The 25,376-nt window shown below is 39.2% G+C and overlaps 1 protein-coding gene and 2 long non-coding RNA genes across 6 annotated transcripts in view; 1 reads left to right on the forward strand and 2 right to left on the reverse strand.

Annotated features, from left to right (window-relative positions):
- Positions 1 to 25,376, forward strand: part of ADGRV1 (adhesion G protein-coupled receptor V1) — a 291,184-nt gene that overhangs the window by 155,205 nt on the left and 110,603 nt on the right. The window lies entirely within an intron of this gene.
- LOC114012036 (uncharacterized) lies at positions 1,681 to 5,368 on the reverse strand. The gene is made up of 2 exons (XR_003554235.2): positions 3,499 to 5,368; positions 1,681 to 2,552 (listed from the first exon to the last, which is right to left on the reverse strand). It is a non-coding gene; the product is annotated as an uncharacterized LOC114012036 (long non-coding RNA).
- On the reverse strand, positions 5,376 to 11,997 carry LOC114012037 (uncharacterized). Of its 4 annotated transcripts, none has more exons than XR_008744812.1 (4): positions 11,954 to 11,997; positions 11,756 to 11,815; positions 7,335 to 9,454; positions 5,376 to 5,474 (listed from the first exon to the last, which is right to left on the reverse strand). It is a non-coding gene; the product is annotated as an uncharacterized LOC114012037 (long non-coding RNA). The 4 variants fall into 4 exon arrangements; XR_003554236.2 differs by having other exon boundaries at positions 7,335 to 10,254; XR_008744811.1 differs by lacking the exon at positions 11,954 to 11,997 and adding an exon at positions 6,477 to 6,571 and having other exon boundaries at positions 7,335 to 10,254; positions 11,756 to 11,947.

Genomic DNA, 25,376 nt, shown 5'->3' on the forward strand with positions numbered 1-25,376 from the left:
CATCCCCAGGGCAGCAGGGCTCCAGCACGCCTGGCGGTGGCTCGGGAAGACAAATGCCAGGATGCTGAATGTCTCCCTTTCCTTCTCCTTCCCCCAGGTTATATACTGAGCATGAGGCCATGTGGTATGGGATGTCTCCTGGGTCAGCTGGGATCAGCTGTCCTGGCTGTGAGCCCCCACACCCAGCTCCTTGTGCCCCCCATCTGCTCGCTGGTGGGGTGGGTGAGGGGCAGAAGATGCCTCGGCTTGGTGTGAGCGCTGCTCAGCTGTAACTAACACACCCCTCTGCTATCAACACGGTTTTCAGCACAAACCCAAAGCATAGCCCTGTGTCAGCTACCGTGAAGAAAATTAATTCTAGCCCAGCCAAAACCAGCACATTCACCCAACCCCTTGGACTGCAGATACTGTAAAACTTCCCGTGTTCCACTAAAACACCCATCCATCCGTGCTGATAATACACCGTATCCTAGATCCTGTTACAGAGCTTTGCTGGTCTGTGTGTAATTTTTCATGTTCTTTTTTAAACAAGATTTTTTTCTTTCACTGTTTAAAACCTGTGTGGTAAGAGAAATACCGGGAGAATATATCACTTGCAGTTTCCCCTATTTTTAATTTAGCTGCTAAAATATCTCTGCTAACTAATAGGCGTGGAGCCAAAGGTATGGAGTAGGTTAAAGAATAAGTGGGCTTTTAATATATCCTTCTGCTTTAATTGGAGTTTTAGCAAGCTGGAAATCTGTTAAAAATCAGAAAAAGTTCTGGAGATCTACTTTATCATTTGAAAAAAAAAAAATTTAAATCCTTTGTCTTCACAATCGACTTCCCTTTTCTCAAGGTACTGAAGTTTCTTTCTCTCTAAGCCCAAGAAGAATGTCTGCTACTTGTTTATTTTAGGGTTTTGTAGGTGGGTTTTGGGTGTTTTTTTTGTCGGTTTTGGGGTTTTTTTGGTGGGTTGTGGTTTGGTGGTTTGGTTTGGTTTTTTTTACAGACTTTCTTATGATGGTATAGGTCATCAGTGTAGCGCTCTTTGATTCTCAATCCCCTTTGGGAATGGGGAGATTTTCCCCCTGTGTGGTAAGATTCTCATCAATTTTGGCATTGTCTTTTTTTTGCAATTCTTGTTTTCATACTTCTGTATGAAATGGTGAAACGTTTCTTGTCAGTGGGCCACTTCTTCTCTTTCTTTGTTTTTGCTGTTATTTGTTCCAACAAATCTGTCCATGAAATTTCTTTGTATCGTGTAGTTCTTCAGTCCAGTGCTTCAAAACAATTGCGGTGACATGACCAGAGCTATGAATAGAGGGTGAATTTGACCTCAGTACAGCTGCTGAGTAGGTGTGCATCATGGTAGAAATTAACTGGTCATCAATAGGCAAATCATAGAACAGAATCACAGAATAAAGATTGGAGGACCTCTAGAGATCAGGTAGTACAACTCCTTGCTCAAATCTGCCCCCATTCAAATAAGGGTATATACAGAGAACTGTGTAGTTTATATTTTGTTCTGATCAAGCAAATATATACTTAGAAGTGGCTTGTTTCTTGTGTTTCTGGTCTTTCTGAATGGATTTGAAATTAAAAAATAAGGATTGGGAGAGTCTTTTCTTGATACCACTCAGATTGTCCCAAATTATAAATCAAAAGCTTCCCATTGAAATGGATTATAATTAGTCTAAATGCTCTAAATAATTGCAACAACCATTTATTTTTCAAAATGCTATATTAATAGGATCAAGAATAACAACAGAAATGACTTCTGATAAATCCAAGTGTGTACAGGGGGACTGAAGATGCTGTTAGAAATAGCCGCTCCTGTGCTAAACGGGACATCGTCTCCAAACAGTTTTGTGAGAAACTAGAAAAAAGGCAGCAATCCAGCCCTGCAGCCACTCAGCCCTGTTTGACATACAGCTGAATTCAGTGTACGTGTGGCTGGCAAGTTATACCTGCCATATGCTGCTGAAGTCTGTCGGGTCCACCTTTCTGTTCTTTGCCTGTAATTGCTTACAGGGACGGAAACCAACATTTTCTCTTACAAATCTTTGTTATAAACAATAACAAAAAGTTATTAGCATGATTCTTAATGAATAAAATATGAGTTGAGAACAAAATTCATTTTCCCATAATTAAACACAAATTTAATCACTGAAAAAGTCTACATCCTCGAAAGTACTGGACTAACAGAATTGTAGAGTAGCCCCTGTTAGCACAGACTTTCTGCCCTGTGTTGTAGGTATTTTTGTTAGATAAAGGTGGAGCTGCGTGAGCGTGTCACAGAAGTTTTGCCTTTTCAGCAGCTGTTCCAGCCGGTGTAAGGGCTGTGCACAAAGGCTGACTTCAGTTCAGTGAGTCTGACCTCCCCATGCTTCCTTCCTGCGGTGAGCAAGGCTTCCTCAGCATCAGAGCAGTCAAGCTGGACTCCTGCTTTGAACTGCTTTGTGGGGAAGTCTGTCACTCTTACTTGTCTGTAGTGAGATGATGTTCGCCAGGTTGAATTTAGCCTTCATGAGTGAGTTTCTCCACTTCTCTTTAGTGGTGTCTTCATGCTGCTAAGTATCAAACCAAAGCAGGACCTAATCAGCATTTGGAGTGTTAAACCATACAAATAGATATAAGCAGTAGTCACAAAGTTATCATAGAACCATCAAGGTTGGAAAAGACCTTTAAGATTGAGTCCAGCTGTTAACCCAGCACCGCTAAGCCCACCACTAAGCCGTGTCCCTCAGCGCCGTGTCTACATGTCTTTGAACACTTCCATGGGTGGTGATTCCACCATGTCCTTGGCCAGTCTGTTACATCCCTGGACAGCCTGTTGTCCAACAATAGCCAATATTTCCTTTTTTAAAAAAACATAAGTTCAGAATATAAGTCAGGAAATTAAGGTACCTTTTACAATTTTACAAGAAGAAAACTACACAATGAGAGGTATAGAAAGGGAAACATCAATGCTTGTTTTTGCTTAGGTGGTTACATAAGTAGTCTGATATGTTTTTTAGTTAGACATCTAAAGATGGTCTAGCTATCTTGCATCAGTAATTTAAATCTGATATGATAAATTATGAGGTAGAACATCAGAACTGAAATTACATATGATAAGAAGCTTCTTTAGTAAAAAGGTTAGTTACTAGACTAACTGAAGGTTACTAGTTTGGGTACGGGACTTAAAACATTTGTTTTTCTTAGCAGACCATTTTTTTATCATCAAATCGTGACTTAATTTCTTGAGAAATGTCAATATAGAATTATTTCAAATCTAGAATTTATTTCAAAGTAATTGCTCTAAAAAACGTGTTTATAATTAGAAAAAATATTCCTTTCCTTGACTGAGTAAAACAAAAGAAAAATTAATTTTGATTGGATTGACATTGGTCTGTTTATCCAAGTGGCATCATAATGTTTAAACTATGACTTTGTTTAAAGACTGAGATGATGAATGAATAATTAATTTTACTAACTGATAAACTATTTAAATCATTTGTGATAGTGGATACATACATGTTAAAAACTCACTGTAGGTCTTATCTTCAGGGTGATAATTGCTGTGAAGTTCCATACGATGCTATCCCACTTGAGTCAGCTGGCCAAGTTGCAGACATTTCCAAGACAACACAAGCACAGTAGTAGTTTTATATCCCCCCCTGATACAGTCACAAGTAGACAGTGTGGGTTTAGGTTTTTTTACAGACAGAAATTAAATGGTTGGTCTTCAGTTCCCGGAAAAGTTGCTCTCACTCATTATTTCTGGCTTATTTATGTTTAAAAAATAATAACAACTAAGAATAAGACACTATTCAGTAACTTGTATTGCCGGAAATAATGACAGTGTTAAATAGACTTTCTTTTTGTAAAGAGGTCCAATTACTCCATTATTAATGATATTAAGTACTAATTAAATGTGACATTATTTAATGGGTTCGTGTTAGTTTAAAACCTTCATTAAAGGATTACTGTGGGGTGTTTTGTAATCTTGTATTTTTCCATCCATCCAGTGTTCTATTTCCTACAGTCCCTAAGAATTTGGAAACTTTTTTATTTGGCCAGTAAATCTGGGATCTTGGGCCACTGATGTAGGTGAAGATTATGTAGTTTTCAGGTGATATAAGAAACTGGAAACAATTAAACTGGCTCAGTTTCCATTGTCTTCTTTGAAGTTACTGTATGATGTTATGGTGATGTTTATTTGTTCTGTGGGCCTTAATATCAGCTTGCAATTCCCTGTCTTGATAAGAGTGTCATATTCAATGATACCGAGTTTCACAATTCACCGGTGGCAGCAGTAGACAGAATCCCAGTAAATCCCAGTATGAGAACCAGGGCAACCAGGTACTTCTGTATTTAATTGTGAGTGCATCTTCTACACTGTGTAGTTAATATAGAAGGAAGAATTTATGTACAGTTGGCATTGCTGTTCTTCCCTTGATGTTGGACAACTGATATTTTAATATCCTAGGATTGTAGAAAAAAAAAAAAGTCTTTCATGTCTAACACTGTTATGTGTTGTATTTTTTTATAGTTGTAATCATCCTAATTATACCTAGAGGTAGATTGGTAAGGATGATATTACTGAAATATTTCTGCCAAAACTTTGCAACAGAAATGATACCACTTTCAGTTCCTTTTTAGAAGCTGTAAAGTTAAATACAAGAAGAGCTGTACAATGTCAAGGGTATAGGGTATTTTTTTACTTGGTACTCAGAAATAAGTATGAAATAATACCATGTTTTCCCTTCATTTATTAACCTGCTTGCTTTTGATTATGAACCATGTAGAAATTGTAAACATTTGAACATACTGATTTTGTTCATTTAGTCCTTTGATTAAGCAGATACAATTACCTAAACAGTATTGTTGTAGGTTGTTCCGGATGACTGTGATGGTTACAGAATCTTTTTATCCCAGCTGTGTAGGGATACTTGAACTTGCTTCAAAAATAGAGACAAACAGAATATGTATCTAAGCCTCCAACTCTTACATATACTCAAGGTGTATCAAGGCATGTCCTGTAAAGAAAGTCCTCACACCTAATTTCTGAGCTGTATTTAGTTTTGTCCTTTCGTCAGTTTTATGGAGTTGAGTTGAATCATGTTGGTTTGTTTGATGGAGTGATCAATATTCAGTGGTATTCTTCCCATGCAGAGCTCTGCAGCACGTGAGCAGAGCTTACCTTAGCTACCCCTTTGAAAGGCTGGTTAATGGTGCTGTGCTCCTAAATCTGCCCAGGAAGCCCTTTATGCTATGCGTTACAACACAGTAAAAGGCAGAGAGCTCTAAGTTACCACTAATTGAACCCGGTTTAGACTTGCAAACTGGATAGCTATGTTAGTGTAGCACTCAACTCAACCCAATTAGTTCTACCCAGGGGCCAGGCTTACTTGCTTCCATCTACATCTGATGCAACCGTTCTTCTTTCCAGCACCAGGCAGTATTTGTGCATGTTGCTGTGCTGCACTCTTGGGACATAATGGCTCAGGCTGTTGGTATTTAAAATGTGCATTAATATATGTTGGTTCAATTTTAAACATTCAGATTAGCAGTGTGGTGCAGTATATGCATTTCTCCTCAGTCTCATCTGTTTATATTTCTATACCTGTTCTACACCAGCCTCTACCTGTGATTCTCCTTGTCTGCAGTAGCGCCCTTAACTTTTTTTTCTGTTAGTAACAAAAATAGGATAAAGCAAGTTACATCATTAAGAAATCAGATTGGACAACTTAATACCTAGGAAAGCTCTAATGCCCTTTCTTAAGAAAATGATATCTTTCTGTAAGGTATATGGTAATATTTACAAATAAAGGTAGCTTGGGAAGAAGTAAAAGGAACATATGAAATTGCCAATGTCAGGAATTTATAGTTCCAGAATCGTTAAGCCTCATTTCTCACAAATTGGACTACTTCTCAATTTAATATACATTGACACAGGAAAAAGTATATATATATTATTTTTTTTATGTTCTTAAGGTGTTTTTACAAAGCAGAGAGTTTTGACTGTGATTATAAAAAAGACTGTATTTTTGTGTGTATGTTCATATAGCTCAAGGAAGAGTCATGTGATTTTTTTTCTTGTTGGTTTTTTTTCCAGTATATTGTAGTGGTTGTGGTCAAAATGAAGTTAATCTTTTGAATAACAGCTCTGTAATGCAGTGTTGATAACAGGCCAGTGTTCTGGCTGCTGCTGAACAGCTCTTGCACAGCGTCAAAGCTTTCTGTTTTTCCCATTCTGCCTCCAGAGCAAATAGACTGGGGGTGGTCAGGAAGCTGGGAGGGGACACAGCCAGGACAGCTGACCTGAACTGACCAACTGACCAAAGGGGTATTCCATGCCATATAAAGTCTTATTTACAAATAAAAACTGAGGGGTGGGGTTGGGGGGGGGTTGGTCTTGCTTGGAGACTGGCTGAGCATCTGTCTGCTTGTGGGAGGTGGTGAGTGATTGCTCTTGTATCGCTTGCTTTTATTCCCTTTCCTTTGCTTACCAATTTGTCTTTATCTTGACCCATGAGTTTTCTTGCTTCTGCTCTTCTGACTCTTTCCCCCATCTCGCTGGGGCAAGGGCAGTGAGCCGTGGCTGCTGTGAGAGGAGTGGCTGTGCAGAGCTTAGCTGATGGCTGGGGTCAGCCCGCCACACACACCTTGAGCTACTGGCAGCCCCAGAACACTTAAGCACCCCCCCCCCCCCCCCCAATGCAATTTCAAAAATGAAAGGTAGTAACTAAGAATTAGAAGGAATATTATAACTTCGTACTACCTTTAACAAACTTTATGCACTGCAGCAAATGTAGTTTAGTTGAATTTTCATGTGTATGAATATTTCCCCCATTATTTTCATATGATCTAGCTGAAAGCTAAGGTGGAAATTATTTTCAAAATTTTTATTATTTTTTTAATTTTTAATTTTTAACCACCTTGCAGCTGATATTTTTGTTGACGAAAAAGTAGTTTTTAGGAAGGAGAAGCATCATAGGAAGGTTTCCTATTTAAACATGCAACTATAGCAGCACTGAAATATTGCAGAAACAGGCATTTGTCCTAAGCAACTATTCCTGACAGAATAAGAATTATATTCCTGACAGAATAAGAATTATCTTCCTGCTGTCAAGCATATTACATTTCCTTTCCAGAAGTAAACAATCTTGCCAGTAAAGTTAAAATGAAAACTGTGAGTGGGTTTTATGTGACAAATGTTCTGACTAATGTTTTCAATGCCTAGAAAAAAGGACCAAAAATTGCCCCCGCAATTAATATCATATGTATGATTAAATTTCATCCATATCAGTAGCATATTTACCCAAATACCAGTTTTTTTTTAAATAAGTTCAACAGAATTTTCTTACCAGATTTTTGGCCAGCTGCTTTTGGACATGCACGTTGCAATATATCCAGAAATATATTTTCTGTTTCAGTAATCTGTAATTCATCAGTAAAGGCCACCCACCCCTTTTACTCTTTGTATTTCTGGAATTTCAGACACTACTGTAATTTGTTTGGCCCTGTTGCTATTGCCTTGATTTCCCTTAGTCTTCCTCTGCTCATGAATTATGAAAACTCTTCCCTGATTCTCACTTAACTCTGCCTTCAGGAACAGCAATGAAGGGGTTTCTTTTGGCTTTTCAAGGTCTGCTTCTGCTTGAAATGTAGAATATAACCGACTCACCAGGGCTGGGTTTTTTTCCTTTTTTTTTTTTTTTGTTTTTTTTTTTTTTGTTTTTTTTTTGTTTTGGGTTTTTTTTTTCCCTTCACTAGTGTTTTAACGTTTACTTTGCCTTGTTTTAGTGGATGTAAGGCAAAGGTCACAAAACTATATATTTACTCTTTGGTTATTTAGTACTAGATGGTAGAAATAAATCTGCATCCTGTTTTGCAGACTTGTGTATCAAAACATGGGAAAGCAAAAATACCAAATATGATATATTATATGCCCATTTTCCTCATTACTTCTGAAACCTGTAAATAATTCCATAATTGCTTGATAAATGTAGGTTTAAAATTAATACAGTATTGGTTTAGGAATTACATTAGCAGCAAGCCTTCCAGTATATTTGAGGGGAAAAAAAAGGCCCAGTACTTTTTCTTAATTTCCTGGTATATATCTTCACTAAAAACTAGAGCTGGTGAGACATTTTCTGAAGACTTATCTCATTGTTTTATTAAAAAATGTAAAGTTGCATCTGGAAAGACTGATATGAACCCTATACAGTATAAGCAGAGACTTGTTAGTTGAGGTGTCCCTCTGGGATAAAGGAGAGTGGCTCAGCAGGCACTTAAATCTCCTGAGCTGTTGATTCTGTTAAAGGTTTCTCATGCTTTTCCTCTCATTTCCACTCTGAAAGCAATTCTACTGGCCTTCAGGTTGGTCCTAATTTGGAATATGACTTTTTTTTTTTCATCTTACTTTTTCCTTTTCAGCAAAAAAAGCTATTTTTTTCATGTATTCTACATAAAAGCCTGCCTTTTTAATGACTGATGGTGACCTGCAGATGTCAAAGAACCTTAGAAATTATCCAGGTGCTAGCTTGACAGCGCATTATCAGCTGTTAATTCTGGCAGAGAATTTTAAGTACATTTTTCTGACTCATTCTTTGTATCTGTACTGTTACTAGTATATGAGGAGATTGGGAGGGGCTCCTTGGCAGAGATGTCCAGGTGGGATAAGGTAGCACACATCTTAGAAGAAAAGTAGAAGCAGCTAAGCCTGGAGAGAAAGTGTGTACTGCACTGCAAACAGTATGCTGCGTTAACATACCAAAATGGATGAGGGATATAAAAATTTTTGTTACCCATAACAGGTTGTGCTAGGGATCTAGTTTAAAGAGGAGCCTACAAACATTTTTTTTTTTTTTTTACGCCTGATCTTTCTTTCCCATCTCAGATTCAAAATTTTTCTCACTGAGTTTTTCACTCAGCATGTGCTGCTGAGATAGAGTGATCTGATTTGGGCTCTTTGGTTTCTTTTTTCAGGAACTTCAAACATATATGCCTCAGACTTGACATCTCCCATCTTGTCTTCTTATGATTCAGTTCTTCTTTCCTTAAAAAACAACAACAAAAAACCGAAAACCCCCCAAGGTGTGCCAGCTTCAGTAAATGAGATGTAATAAGGCTCAGTGTGCGTGTGCCAATGAGTCTGTAAAGAAAAGTTGCCACACCTTAAACCTCAAGCAGTATTCACCAGCCAACATCACTAGGATTTAGCATACCAGCTCCTATTTATTCAAACTGTTGCCACATCAGCTAATATTTCAGCCATGTTTGCCACAGATAGAACATGCCAGTTCCCAACTTATCCCCCTTTCCATTCTGAGTACTGTTGTTGTAAGAAGGACTTTGTCAACAGTGCTGTATTCCTTGGCGTTTATCAAACAAGCTTTGTGAGGAAAACCAAAGATGCTCGTGTCCCAGTGCAGCTGTTGCAACTGTTGCCTGTATGATCTCTCCTTCCTCTTTCCCATGTGCCCTGTCAATGAACAGGTCCATTTTTATAATCTGTTTGGATTCAGCCACAGCCTTGCAAAACAACATGTAGTGACCTTGGCAGATTGGCTGGGGTGGTTTTTCATTGCATTGTTCTCTCCGAGCGATAAATATTTTATACATAGTACCCATGCTGAAAAAGTGCACGCTAACCCCTGCGTGTAACACACCATTCTTCCTCCCAGATGTATTAATCTAGTTTTAACTTGTGAAAATCAAACAGAGATTGTGTACTAATACATTTACAGTGTGACTTTTTTAAAAGCAGGAGTGCTAGAGTATTTGTCCGGGGAAGGATTTGTGAGTGTTGTTGACAGTCAGCTACAGTTGCCTAAGAGTGAAACTTTAATATGGAGATACAGCCCCACATAAACTACACACCCTAATATGAAATGTTTCGGCATGCCCTGTTCCCAGCCTGAATAAAGATGGTTCATTTCATCTTGGGACCTGACTACCAGGCTATAGGCTAGTCTGGGTGGGAGGCTCCCTCCACTTCACCTTTTGATGCTGTGCCAGCTCAAAAAAAATCTATCAGAATTCCTTAGGTCAAAGAGAGGGAGCAAGAGGGAGCATGACTCTGCGGCTAAATGATTGGGGCACCTATTTAGAAGAGGGGAGATCCCGGTTCTGATTTCTGCTCAAAGGACTGCACAAGAGCTTTACGCTAAAGAGTTATTAGAGTTCAGAGGTGTGGGTCTGTCCCCCATGCCAACCCACAGGTTGAGGAGGGCATGGAAGCCAAATCTTTCCAGTTCTTTGCTGGATCTTGCAGCCACTGACCTGTTGTATAAAAGAGGGACATTGTTACCATCTGAAACAATTTGTATTTTTTAAAAGACAAAGATAAGTCTCCTGCCGAAGTCCAGATTAAATTTTCTGGCTGTGAACCCTACTCAAATATCAACATCTCCCTGCAACTCTGAATTGCAAGTCTAACTTCTGAGAAGAGACAAATTTTATGAAGGTCTCTGCCTTCTGTGATTGCTGTTGGTGGGAACTCACGCTCTGTGCAGGCTGTTCTCAGACTTCTGGTGGCTGTGAAGTACATTCATAGGAGACTGTGGCAGTGATGGGACCAAGACCCACCCTGGCATGGCCTTGTATGCACCAAAGCATGTTCGTATCGTCTTGTCTCTTGATTGTCCACCTTGGAGAACTGTTTGTAGCATGTCTGCTTGGAGCTGCCTCTCTGACAGAGAGGTCAGACTCCTAGTTCAAAGCAGGGACCCAGTACAAGATCCAGGCAGCTACATTTTGGGACTGCAGTCTTTCAGGTTTTTAATATTATGTTACCAGCTTAAGAACACACAGGGCATTTATGGTGATATTGGGAGCTCGCTGAACTCCTAGACGTCAGCCTGGCACCTTAACTATACTTTCTCCATAGCACAAAGCATTATTTGTGTTTGAAAGCCTGCCTTTTCCCACTTGCATGGGTATTTAAAGAGAATAATCAAGCATAGTTTTGACAATATTTGGCAATAGTGTGAAAGATATGCTATAATAGACATTGACATTTATAAAATATTATTAATGATATAACATGGTAAATTTCTTAAATATAGAGCTCATTGAGATACCATTATATTTTGGACCTTTTATGTTTTTCACATATACTTGCTCTTTCCTTTACTGTTTAAATTGAAATTCTCAGTTAATTTGCAGTGGGGCTTTTAGTTTCCTGTGCAAATTAATGAAGTCTACCCTTAGGCGTAATTCAGATATTGCCAAGCCTCCTCAACTCCCTTCCCCCAAATAACAGCAAACTTCTAAAAAAAGTTTCATACACAGAAATACCTACATTCATGCATTTCAGCAGGTACTTTTTCATATATAAAATCAGAACCAACTTCATCTCTAAAACATCAGTGATTAAATAACCAGCCCTAAAGATCATTAAGCAATATAAAAAAAACCTTCTGAGAAGCAAATGTTGAGGTTTTGTACTCTCAGCTGACGAGAAGGTCCTGGATCATCTCTTACTCTGCTCCAGATTGTAACCTAATACAGTAGCACTTTGATGGAATAAAAAATCCTAGATATGCAGATCATTCCATTCTGTGTACTAAGTGTAGCTGTTTAATCTTTTTAGGTCATCAGATAGTTTTGTAAGTGGTGTTAATGCTGATGCTTTCTTCTTTACTTGCTTTTTTCTGGATTTGCATTTTAATAAAAAATTGATGATGAACAGATATTGATATAAAAAGATCAAGAATAAGATAACATTGTTACCTTGTGCTATTAAAGCAGGCAATTTATAAAAGACAATACAGTTACTTACTTTTCTCTCCTAAAGATGGACTTTGTTTGGAAGAAAATTAAGCTGTTAAAAAGTGAAATCCTATGGAGAAAATAACCAAAATTGTGTTTCTCTTTTGTTCAAATGAATACAGAATTATGCAATCACAGAATCATTTAGGCTGGAAAAAACCTTTACAATCATTGAGTCACACCGTTAACCCAATGCTGCCAAACTCACCAGTAAGCCGTGTCCCCAGGCACTGTATCTACATGTATTTAGAACACCTCCCGGGATGGTGACTCCCCGGGCAGCCTGTTCAGGGCCTGACCACCCCTGCAGGGAAGCCGTTTCCCCGCTACCCGAGCTAACCCCCCCGTGCAGCTTGGGGCCGTTTCCTCTCGCCCTGTCGCTTGTTCTCCGGGAGCAGCGCCCGACCCCCGCTGCCCGCAGCCCCTGCCAGGCAGCTGTAGGGAGCGACCAGGTCCCCCCTGAGCCCCCTCCTGCCCAGGCTGCCCCCCCCAGCCCCCCAGCCGCCCCCCCAGCCCCCGCCCCAGCCCCTGCCCCAGCCCCTGCCCGTCCCTGGACACGCTCCAGCCCCTCTGCGTCCCTCCTGCAGCGAGGGGCCCAGCCCTGAGCCCAGGGCCCGAGGGGCGGCCGCACCAGTGCCCCGCGCAGGGGGACGGGCACTGCCTGGCCCTGCTGGCCACGCTGCTGCTGACACCGGCCAGGGCGCTGCTGGCCGCCTTGGCCACCTGGGCACGCCGGGGGCTCACGCCCAGCCGGCTGCTGCCCAGCCCCCCCAGGCCCTTTTCCCCCGGCCCTTCCCAGCCCCCTGGCCCAGGCCTGCAGCTGTGCACAGACGGAGATCAGGCCAGTCAGTCAGGCCCTGCCTCTCACAGCCCCGGGCTGGCTGGGACTGATCCCCCGCTTGTCCTGCACGTGCCACATGATGATGCTCAGGACGATCTGCGCCATAACCTCCCCTGGCACCGAGGTCGGGCTGGCAGGGCTGTAGTGCCCCACAGCCTCCTTCCTGCCCTTCTTGTCCATGTTTGTCACATTGGCCACCCCCCAGTCTGCTGGGACTTCCCCAGTTAGCCAGGGCTGCTGGTAAGTGATGGAAAGTGGGTGATGAGATCCTCCGCCAGATCCCTCGATACCCTCAGGTGGATCGCATCAGGCCCCATAGACCTGTGTGTGTCTTAAGCAGTGTAGCCGGTCACTGAACATTTCCCTTTGGATTCTGCTCCCTGTCCCTGTCTTCCAGCTCAAGGTCTATGAGCCTGGAGAGCAACTTGTCTTACTGTTAAAGACTGAGGCAAAGAAGAAAGTACTTCAGCCTTTTCCTCATCCTTTGTCACTATGTTTCTCCCCACATCCAGTAAAGGATGGAGATTCTCCTTAGCCCTCCTGTTGTTGGAAATATATTTATAGAAACTTTTAAACTGTCTTTTATGTCAGTAGCCAGATGAAATTCTAGTTGTGCTTTGGCCTTTCTAATTTTCTCCCAGCATAACCTCACATCTTTGTAGTCCTCCTGAGTTGCCTGCCCCTTCTTCCAAAGGTCACAAACTCTGCTTTCTCCCCTGAGTAATTTCATGGTAATGACCCTGAAAAGAATACCATTTGAAGAACATCGGACCACCTAGTTGAAGAGCCTGAAGAGGGAAGTCAATATGTCAATAATTCTGTCTGTAAAAGGAAGAGCAAGGTAGTGAACAAGATTTTTTATCTGATGGTTAAGTGGCATTTGTATTGCATTGGATGACTCAGAAATGTCACCTTCCTCACTGATGATCTTATCCCTTTTATGCTCTCTCATTGGTAGTTCACATGTGTTGACAAGAGTACTCCCCATGTATCTGAGGTACCGCTGGAGATGCAAAACTGCCTGTTTTACACATTATTTAAAATACTTAACTTCTCAATATTGCCTGGGTATGGGTGATCAGCCTTCAGTTTGCTTTTGCTCTTTGAACAGGGTCTCTTCTGGCCTCTCTGTCTTCATCATTAATAACTAAGGCATCCGAAGACTCTTCATGCGTGGGCTTCACAAATTTAGTATCTTCCTATTCCTGTTATTCACCCTCAGGTTTTATTCTAGGCCATGACTTCCTTCAACAGATTTATATATATTTATATATATATAAAAAACCTGTATATATTTATTTGTATTTCATGCATTGATCTATATTTTTGCTCCCAGATACTCTTAATTTACATAAGAAAACATCAAAAATACTAACATTTTTGCTGAAATTTGAGGTATCCCAGACGCTTTAGAAACTACTAACTATACAGGATCTTTGCTTTCTTAAATGATGAATGCAATACTTAACTTGGCCTGGATAGGATTTGCTCAGCAACTAAATGACTACAGCATTAGACTGTGGTTAATATGGTCTGCTTCTTACATGTTCAAAGCCCAACTCTGTAATTTTTAAAAATTTGTTAAACATATATTGTGGTACATTGTCAAAACAAGGTCATCACAGAGATTGTCTGGAAAATATTACTTTGCTGTAATTTACCACACAGCTTGCCAAATGGCTGCATTCTGTAACTTGAGTTACAAAAAAAGGACCATAGGAGTGCACTGTCAGCAGTCAATTGGCAGCTTTTTTAGATATACCACGAACAAGCATGGTGTTCCCTAAAACTGTATGTACTACAGCTAGTGGAAACATGGCATTTTCTTTAGTGGTATTGCTTAATGTAAGGCAGAAATTCACAGGATTAGAACAACATTCATAACATCAGTTCAATTTAGATGTCATGAATATTTTTGATTGTGGATAACTGCAAACTCATGCAAACCAATTTGTTTTCACTTTTTAAAACCAAATCCTTTCTTGAATTAACTGACATTGTCTTAGCTTAAAAAGATAGCTCTTTAAAGTTTGTCTTTTAATCTTTGTTTTTAACATAATCATCAGCCTTCATATATGAGGTGTATAACCTGGGATTTACTATGAATTCTTCCATTTCCTTGTCATGCATATCAAGGCTGTGACCAAGTGTTTTCTTTGTAACATTCTAAGGATCCATTCATTAATTGATACCCCAAATCCTTCACATACAGTCTGATATTTTACTTGTTTCCTGAAGCCCATCTGCATGAGCTTAGTGTATTCAAGCTCATCTTCAAAAATATTATTTCTTGTGTACCATGCCATGTAGGTGACACAAAAGTACTTTGAGTTGCTCCTCTGGGTCTCATGTAGCCGACAAATCTTGTTTGAGTTTTCAGGAGCAACATTATGTGGACTTCTTCATGTATTATTTTTTCTTCTTTTTTACATATATTTCTCACCTTCTGTTCCATGACTGATGTCTCCTCTCATTTCCTTCCCTTTGGTTACAGGTTCTTGTATGCAAGAAAGATGTGTAAACAGACTTTGTTGTCACAAGCAAGACATGGTATTAGGGTATGATCATAGAATCAGAAATTAATTTACACTGGAAGAGACCTCTTGAAGTTATCTAAGGAAAAAATTCCTACTCAAAGCATGGACTAGTCTATCACAGAGAATACTCATTGATTTGTGTTGGTTTTTTTTAGTAAGAGAAAGCATGCAGAAGAATTATTGGGCTAGCTAAACTGTTAAGAGAATGAAGAGAGGAACAGAGGAAACAAAAATGAAAATTGAGGCCAAAAGTTTTTAATTCCTCACTTTCTTTGGACTTTCTATATCTGAATGTTAGAAAGGAAGTCCTATTCATACAGTTAAAAAAAGAAAAAAAACCAAACACACAAAACAACCCAAAGACAATGAAAAAAGCAGCCCTAAGCTGATTATATAGTATTGAGCATTTGACAGAGTAAGATGGAGGTGGTTGATTTACAGGCAAATAGATGCAGTCTCTCTGACTCATTAACCTTGGTACAGTTATGGGAATTCTAGGTCCATTAACTTTGTTTTCTTAACAGGTAAACTAGTTAAAAACAGTTCAGTAAGAAGCAAGAAAATTCCCAAGTAAGCATGATTGCAACTACCTCCTTTTCCTGCCTTTCCCAGGTGGTAGCTGATAGAAGGCTTACATAGATGCTAAATGGGTCTTGTTGACTCACTGCCATTTTGGCGACTCGTTTTCTTTCCCATGTCAGGTGAAGCAGAGATAGGAGTGGCTTATCTGAACAGAGGAATGTAGGGCATGGGTATGCTAGGACAAAAAGTCCTGGAAGGAGCCAAACCTGGAGAGAAGAATTTTCAGGTTGGAGTTTGTTCTGCATTAGCTTCTCAACAAGCTGACCTTAAGGAGGAGTACTACTCAGGCTTCCATTCTAGTGTGTGGAATGCTTATGTAAGATACTGAAGTAAACCAGATTTTAAAATAGCAGTAATGTGTTTCTAGACTAAAGAGTAACCTTAAAGTGAATAGCTATTCGTTAAAACAGTTTTAAGTAAACAGCATAAAACTTGCATGCAGGGGAATGCTGCAACAAGACAACTGCTTCTGTGTGTCCAGCTCTCATTGGCAGGGAGACCAGCTATAGGCTGCTTTGATTTTCAGTATAAAAGTTTTGCAGTTTTAAAACTATATTTTCAAAAATGTCCTGCCCTTCGCTAAGTGGGGTCAGAGGCAGCAAGTCATATTCCTCCTGACTTCACCCAGAGTCTGGTTCAGTGCCTCTCCTTAGCTCCAGTTGTCTGTCCCAAAAAGCTGTGCTTTGGTGAGATCTGTTCTGCCTCCGTAGACAGGATCTTTCCCCACCGCTTTCTTGTACCTTGTTTTGCCTAACACTCTTTTTGCTGTACTTGCCAGTCTACTTAGCGTGAGCCCCGTGTGCTCACCCTGTGATGGGTATAACATGTATCACAACCAAGCATTTTATTGTGGTCCTGTCTTGAAAATGGTCCTGGCTTGAAAATAACAGAGTTGCCTGTTACGAAGACCAAGCAGATTTGCCTGCATTCATTATGTAGGACAGGAATTTGTGGCATTGGCAGGAAGAGGGAACATGCAAATGTTATGGAAGCAAATTGTGTTAGCAAAAAAGAAATAATAAATGCTTGGAATTGCCATCCCATTGTGTTCAAAAAGGTGTTTGAAGACAGCCTCCTGAAGTTTGTACTTCTGATAACCAGAGTCATTCCTAAATCTACTGCACTTCAGGCCTTTGGTTTGACAGAATTAATCTTGTTTCCCTTCTGCTATGTGCCTGGCCATCATGTATAGATGTTCTCCAATATTTAATTTATTTTTTATATATATACTGCTGCTTTGGGGAAGTCCATTTCCATCCCTTGAGTAACCAATTATATGAAACTGCTTCTGCCTCACCCAAGGTAGTACAGTCTCCTGAGTGACTCTTCGTGGCACGCTTAGCTGTAATTATGAATGTGGCTATATGAATACGGGACACATTTATCTCTGCTGTCACTCTGAAATGTTCCTTGCCCTGCGCAGTGTTTGCAAGCAGCCTGTCTTGCACACTGTTACCTGGTGAACAGCAGAGCTTTAGGCTAGCTTTTCTCTTTCAGAGTGAAGAAAAATATGTAGGACTATTACATATCCTCTGCTCAATAGAGGGCACGTGCTTCATTTTCCTGGGACTATGTAGCAATCAGCTGATTATCTTATTAAGTGTTCATAAGAAAAACATACGTATGGTGGTTTCATCATTTCTTGATGTGTTACTTGGTCTTGCTTAAGGCTGAAAACAGAATATGCTTCTGTTTGGGTTTTCTTTCTGAAAACTGTAAAAATCCAAGAAAAGCATGGCATCTTTTTGGTGATTCTAAGCAGGAACTTGTCAAAAATTGTAGCTAAATTTGCTTCCTGAAATCTATATTTAATTGTATAAGTGAACTGTTTTCTTTGCATGTATCTGCCAGGCTTGTCAGAAAGAGGAGACATAGATCCACAATACAAATCAGTCAGATAAGCCTTAAGAAAATTTGTCTTCATGTATGACTGTTACTGTAAACCATTTTGAATACTGAAAATGTTGAAACTGAATGGTGTCCATGCTTTTCCTGCAAAGTTTACAGTTTCTCAAAGCAGACTTTGTACAAATAAGTGCACTCGTTTAGTAGAGGGAGTATCAGAAAATGTGACACTTAGTCCTGAAAATCAATAGCTGTTGGCATATCACAAAGTCTAGCTTTTTGAGTAGTTATTCTCCAGCCATATATATATAAGGAGCAGTACCAAGATTAATCCATTAATCTGTGGCAGGATGCTTAAAAAGCTGACTTAGCATGATATGTCTACCCCTTCTCATTTTGATAACAGCTGGAAATAGCTGATTATGAAAATTAAAGTACACTTGGGACATGTGTCAGCTTACAATCATGCTCTGCAGTCTCCCACAGCAACCAGAAAGCTCCCATAAAGCCCTTCCAGCGTATGAAATGCCATTTACCAGCTGGGAATCCAAGGTGCACCATAATGTTCACTGCTAGATATTCCAAAGTGTTCCTTGGAATCCTTTAGCTATTTGATTAAATCACTTTTCTGACTTCTTTTCTGTGAGCAGAACAATGTAAAGAAGCATGTAACTCTGATATCTGGATGTATGATAGACTTCCTTCACGGAAGGTAACTTTCACGACTTCTGCACTTGATGTTGTTTCAAAAGCATCATAATGAAATCCTACATTATTGTAGTCCCAGCAGAATTACTGAAATCTGTTTGAAACAGGGAGTTTCCATGGCGGAGGTGTTATCATGCAGCAGATGGCTTGCCGTTGTGAGACTGGACTCTGTACAAGAAATGACTGGCAAGGTCACGGTAACTTTTCTCCTTTCTCCAGCGTATAGGTACAGTCCCATGTGTTTCATCTGAGCCATTCCCACAGTATAATATTAATATATAAGGGTAATAAAATACTCAGAAATACATATGCATATCAGATAAATAAAGCAGTGAAGGCCGTTTTAAGCTTTTCATACTTATGCTGGTAATATATTAGTAATGCAGATTCTGCTACTGCAGCCAGAGGGATGACTCACACAGGGCAATAAGACAGTGAAAATCTGGCCTTAGGTGACTTCAGAAACACATTATACTCATGGACTGAAACAATTATAATTTCACAGTGGCAGTTTTGTTTTAAAAATGCCATGTAAAACACTGTGAAAGAACTGAATCATGATGTGACCAGCTTGAATTCAAAGCAACAGTTCTTCAATTATTTTAAGAGCTTGAACTTGCAGTTTAAAAGAGCTCTTTAAAGCAGACAATTGCTTGTTAGAACGCCACAAATAATTGTCACCCCATCACTTAGATGTTGCTTCCCTTGTACTGCTTTTCTACTGAATAATAATGTAGGTTGTATTGGGTTTAAGATTTTGTGGGAAAAATTGTTCTTTAGTGCTGGTTATGCAACTGACATATACAGCTTAAGCCTCTCTCCATCTCTGAGGTTAAGCTGTTCAACTCTGCATAAAGAGTTTTGTGGCTCATTATTCTACCTCATGATGTGGCTCATCATCTACCTACCTGTAGTCAGATGAATTAGTGCTGTTTACTGAGAAAGACCTAGATGTTTGTACCTTTGTCTGCTGTGTCCTAGCTGATCTAGAATACTAAATATCCCACGGGAGGGATTAATTTATATTTGAATAGATTTTTTTCTTTCTTGCCAGCTATAGCTTAAGTGTTCATTTTGGCAAATAATTTTATGATTAAATATTTCACTGATGGAAAATCCCAGTATGTGGAATTTTACAGAAGTGTGGATGATTATCATTAATGCTCTGTTTGTCCAGTCAGAAATAGTAAACAAAACCCATTATTGAGGATTAGGTGTGATAACATTGGTGACAGTGGTAGACAGGAGCACTAAACTGTTAACAGCAGTATGTTTCAGCTTGTCTTTCACCAATGAGAAAAACTGATCTTTCTGGGAAGGTGCATTTCTTCACTACAACAGAAGCAATATGTTGTTGTGATGTTGGTTTTGCAGTTGTGAACCCAATTTGAACTATCCAACAGGCAAAGTCATTTGCTGTTTTTGTTTTCTGAGTTATGTGCCTCAGATCGTTACACTTTGGGGTGTACTGGCAGTAGGCAAATGAAGTCTGTGTAGTAGACTGAATGTTGTCTGTCCAACCCCTTTTGTCAAGTATTGTCAAATATTTCTGGTTATGTTGTTCTTGCCATGCTAGTGCTTTTGACGAACTTTTGGTCCCTGGTGCTTTTGATGAACCTTAATAGGTCTAAGTCCAGTGTCTTAGATATACGGATCAAATAGAAAGAGTCAGTCAGAAATTTGCCCATGTTTGGGCAGGTACAAGCAGGGATCTGCAAACAAAACACAAGTGTGTTCAGGCTGCCAGTGTTACCAAGTGTGGTCTTTATTTATTTATATAAAATGTAGTGCTTTTGAGAGTATGATGTATGCCTGTTACTGGGCCTTTTCATCAACAAAACAAAGTACTATCAGGACACTATCCTTTTGCACAACATTAGTGCTTTCACTCCTTAGGAAAGGAGTTACCTAATCCTAGAGTGGGTCAAACAAACAGGCAGTTCAGAGGCTAACCTTTTTGTCATACTTTCATTGCAAACACTCCAGAGAGAGATAAAAATGGAGCATGGAGTAAGTTTTGTAGCCAGGAATAGTTCAGTTTTCAAAAGGAAAAAAAAGTAATTAAAAAGAGCATCTTAGATAATGGTTCACAGGCAGAGAGGTTGGAAGTTGTGTGTTGGCTTTAATAACTTTTTTCCATTCTCAGTAAATACAGCTATGTGCCAGCATTTCCAGACCCAAGCATTCTCATTCAGCAGTCACGTGTTGGGTGTGTAGGCAAGTCACCTTTCTATCTTTCCAGAGTTCATGATGAGGTCTACTTTGCGTTTGTTCTTACTGTGTTTCCCGGGAAATAGAAACAGTGTAGAATAATAATGGTTTACTAAACACCTGGGAGTATCACGTTTGATGGCAAAGTATGCCCACGATGATATTTTTCCTTGGCTTTGTATAAGTATCATCAAGGGTGTTGTTGTTTTTTTTTTTTTACAAATTCCAAATACCAAATAGTAACTGTTTCTGTTGGAAGTCAGGAGAAATGTAGGAAATCTTGTTCACAAAGAACATACAGAATCCCATTTTGGCTTCTTTGGCAAGTATGCCATCAATCCTTCCTGTGCAGCTGAGAGGTGCTGCTTTATGGGTATCTCCTGTGTGATCCTGGCTTATGTTCCCAAATGTAATATTAAGAAAGAAATATAAAGGGAAACTTTAAATAAGAAGTAAATTGTACTTTCCTGCTTTAATCACACAAACAAGCAGAAATGGGAGGGATTTTGAACATTTTTTTTTTTTTTTTCATTTACCAGGGTAATTGAAAAGGATGAAGTATTTTGATTCTTAACAGACCTCATTTTTTAATGAATTTGTGATCATGCTCGAAAAGCTTACATCATTTTAGAAGAGATTGTAAATCTGATGGTTGCTCACAATGTTAGAACTATGAAACACCAGTAGAAAGAAGGATGTGTCTCCGCTATGCATTGACATTTCTGTTATGTATAAACTCTATCTATACCAGGGAAATAAAGTTTGCTTGTGTTACACATTTATTCAGGTTTGGTGAAACCATAGAAAATCACAGTGAAACCAGAGATTTAAAAGCAGCGAAATAGAGATTCGTAGCAATGGAAAAACAGAGATTCCAAGTCAGGTGAAGATACAGTATGTCAGTGTTTTCTTGGAAGAGGACATCTTTCTGTGAGTCAACCTGCTAGAGAAAGAGAGGAATTATCAAAACATGGGGGGAAGCAGTAGGCAGCAGTTAGTATCTTTGGCTTAGTAATAAAGAACATAACTAGATAATGAATCAAGTTTTACTTAGATACATTCTGGCCCCTCAACCCAAAATACAGTACCATAGATTTTTAAAGGAAGAATCTCCTGCTCACTTGCCTTTTCTGGTCTTGTTGAATAATTAGAATCTGTCTGCTCAATATGATTCACCCACGTAAATGGTCATTAGGGCACAACAGCTTCCATGTCAGATATCTAACACAACCGCTGTGTTGCCCTTGAATAATCATTCTGCAGAATAACATCAGCTTAACTTAATTTCCTCCACGAGAAATTTCTAGGTTAACAACAGGACTCTCTGGAAGAATTTTAGTTAATAATTTTCTCATTGGCAGGTGATGTTACACCAAAATAGAAATACTGTGCTCAAAATTTTAATTTCAGTCTAAGTTTCTGATGCATGGAACTTGGTATATTGATCCAGACCAGCCATTGGAAATGCAGAGTTGGCAAACTGTATAGGAAGTATCTTTATAGAAAGTTCTCAAATATTTACCTATTGCACTTAGATCATGTACTAACAGATCATGTATATTGTGGTTTGTTAAGGTACTTTTCTCATGACAGCAAAAGAAAAGTAAAGAATATTCCAACATCCTTACTCTACAGAGTTGTAGAGAGCCAAACAGCAACGACACAAGACAACCATGCTTGAGCCTTTCAGGCTGCTGATACTGCTCAGCAAGGGGAACCCATAAGGTAGGGACACCAATGCTAACAACACTCCGACCACCAAAACGGGTCACTTCTCTACCCTCTCTCCAAGATCCTCTCGTAGTGTTTTACCGTTCCTTCTGCTGCCCCTATCAATCCCTACTCTACTGTATACCTTGCAGCTTCAAAATGTGTGAACTGAGAATGCTGTAATGAGTAGTTCTAGAGGTGTACTAGGAAGTCCTGGGATGAAGTTCATACAACACATCTTCCACAAGTAAGGCTTCCACAAGTAAAGCTTCCGCAAGTAAAGCTTCTGCAATAAAGCTTCCACAAGTAAAGCTTCTGCAAGTAAAGCTTCCACAAGTAAAGCTTCCACAAGTAAAGCTTCCGCAAGTAAAGCCTCTGCTGCAATTTAACATTATTCTCTCATAGTGGACATGACTCATGACATTAATACCTTTTTGTTGATATTGCTGTGGTATATATATAGACTTTTTGCAGTGATGCCTAGGGGACTATAGGAAAGATAGTCAAAACTCCTCTAGGCAAAAAAAAAAAAAAAAAGATCATACGTGTTGGCATAAAAAGTTTCTGCCAGCTGGGTGTCTCCTGAGTCAAATAATATGATGAAACTGAGCCTGGCAGATGAAAACATCCCAGTGTGGAAGGGCCTTGATGTCTTCTGATTGCTATGGTAGGGAAAACACAAGTGAAAACACCGCTAGAAAATACTACTCTAAGTCTTTTTATAGGCTGATGTTTCAAATGGTGTCAGTAGAGCTGTAAATTGTAAGCTTCTGGCACAGGTTGTAACATTCCAGAAAAAGAATATTTTTTTACACAGAATCAGATTTAATGTTTAATAACAAACAGTGTGAATGTAGCCCAGTGAACTTTAACACATCAAGGACAGTGTTCTCAAATAAAGTGGCCTGCAAAGGTAGCAGAGTTCAGTTCTGGTCTTGTAGACCTTTGAAGCTAGTTTGTTTAATTTGGGGCAAGTTTATATACATGAAAGAGAACTGTATATTTTGGCTTTGGAATCTAGATTGCTGTTTAACCACCATTCATAATTATGGTATTACTTATTAATCTTTGTAGCCTTAGGTCAGTAGAGGTCTGAAATGCAGCTGCATGGTTCAAGCATGACAACTTCTCTTTTATTCTTTCTAGTGACAGATGGTTTTAAAAATAAGCATTGCAACAGCATGTAATACTTATGTGTCATTTTTTCACAGCCTGTCGCAAAGTGCTTAAAAAAATATTTGAAATCTCTGTGTTGTAGATAGAGAAAGTGAGAGAAGAGAAGCGTCCTTACTTCTCTGTGAGTACGTTAGGATGGGGCAGAGTCAAGATCCAAAATTAGGGCCCTTCAGTCCCAGTCCAGTGCTCTGTTTACTCCAACGTGAAAAGAATCAAAACATAAGCATATTCTGAGTGAAAAAAAATCTAAATCTTGTCTAACAGTTCTATAATCCTTTGGTTATCCTATTATCCTTTGATTGATGAGGTCTTTGAGATGCTAACCAAAGTTAAGATCTATCCTGCGTTCTGAGTTGCTTTTCCAGAAACTTAGTCCTCTAGCTATTAGAATTTTCTTTGAAAGATTCCACTCTGAGGAGGCATTTCTACCTTAATCTCTAAGAGCTTCCCATTGACAACAGCTGAAATGCTCTGTTGAATTTTCTGTTAAAGCAGTTCCACTGCCTGAGAGTAACTTGCTGAAATTCAAGTCTGTGAAGGGTTGTTTGGGGCTGGTATTTGAGTAAGCAGTATTCTTCTTGATCATGTTATATATTCATTGTTAGGTTAAGATGTTAATGTTTAAACAAAGTTCCTTCAATAATAGCACCCACTTTTAAATTTAATATAGGTAAATGTAAATATGCTTATTATTATTTTTTTTATGTTTCTTAAAACAGTTTACTTGAAAGTGTTAAACATTCTGCCTGTCTGCAGAGTCCTCTCTCATTTCCTTGTCCATTTTCCTAGATTTTTCCATGGTAGATAGGATGCTAAGTTCTTACCGCAGGGCAGACACCTTGTAATTTTCCATGTGCTACTTAGAAGTTTATGTGAGATTTGGAATTAATCACTTGCACAGTTCCCCCTCATAATGTGCTTTATCTGTTACTGATTGACCAGGGTAAGTAAAAAGTTCTTAAACTATTGATGATGCCTTTCTATAAATTAACAATGCCATTAATCTGCACTCAAACAATGAATTATTTTCTTGAAAAATCTCTCCCTTGAGTAAGGGGGTGAAACCATAAAGTCAGAAAGGCTTTTCCTATAGTGGCCCTTGCGGTGCTTACATAGAAACATGTCCTCTTGCTTCAATGTGTAAATTTACAAAGGAGTGAGGACAGTAGCTGAACACCTTAGGGAGATGTAAATTATACTGGAGCCAGAAGCTTTAATCCTTTTTCCGCAGGAAAGGAGACTTTTCCTTTTTCTTATCAGATGGAACAGAAGGAGGGGAGATCGATTCCAGTAGTTCCGTTGGTAGCTTTGCCGTTATCCAGAGAAGGATCAGGGGGCAAAAGGGAGAGGAGGAAATTATTTTTAGGAGCATTATTTTATGTTCACAAACAGAATTTTGCAGATAGCCTCTTGCACAAACAGAATTTTGCAGATAGCCTCTTGTTTTTCTGTTATGTACACTGGAATGAAACAAATACAAACTACTTCAGTAAATTTATGTATCTTAAGAACTAACCATATGTTCAGCTTCAGCGATGACCTGAGGTAGTTCATGAGTGGAACAGCCATAGTCTTCTGTCTCCAGACAGATTAAATGCCAATATGAGACTGTACAAAATTATGAAAATAGTTTTCAGATTACCCTGAAAAACATTTCTCCATAGGAACTTCATATGTAACTATTAGAAACTGTGAATGTTTAGCTTATGCTGGATTCAGGAGGAGCACTTCCACTTTTCTCGTCCTTAAATAAAAGAACAATTATAATTTACTAGGATGAGGGCAGGGACAAAATGGAGTTTTGTTGAACATTGACTATTTAAGACTTATTTGCAGGTCACACAGCACCACAGAGGTTAAAACTGAGTAGATTGTGCTCACTGTCACACCAAACAACTCTCTGTTCTTCAGTGAGTGGTGACTGTTTCATCCCTGCAGTAGGAAGCACTGGTCAGGAATCTAATGTTTATATTGGCTTGTGTTAGAGGCAGTGGACCTATGAGTTATATTTTGTAGATCTA

Source organism: Falco peregrinus, chromosome Z, assembly GCF_023634155.1.
Source record: "Falco peregrinus isolate bFalPer1 chromosome Z, bFalPer1.pri, whole genome shotgun sequence".
Taxonomy (NCBI): Eukaryota; Metazoa; Chordata; class Aves; order Falconiformes; family Falconidae; genus Falco; species Falco peregrinus.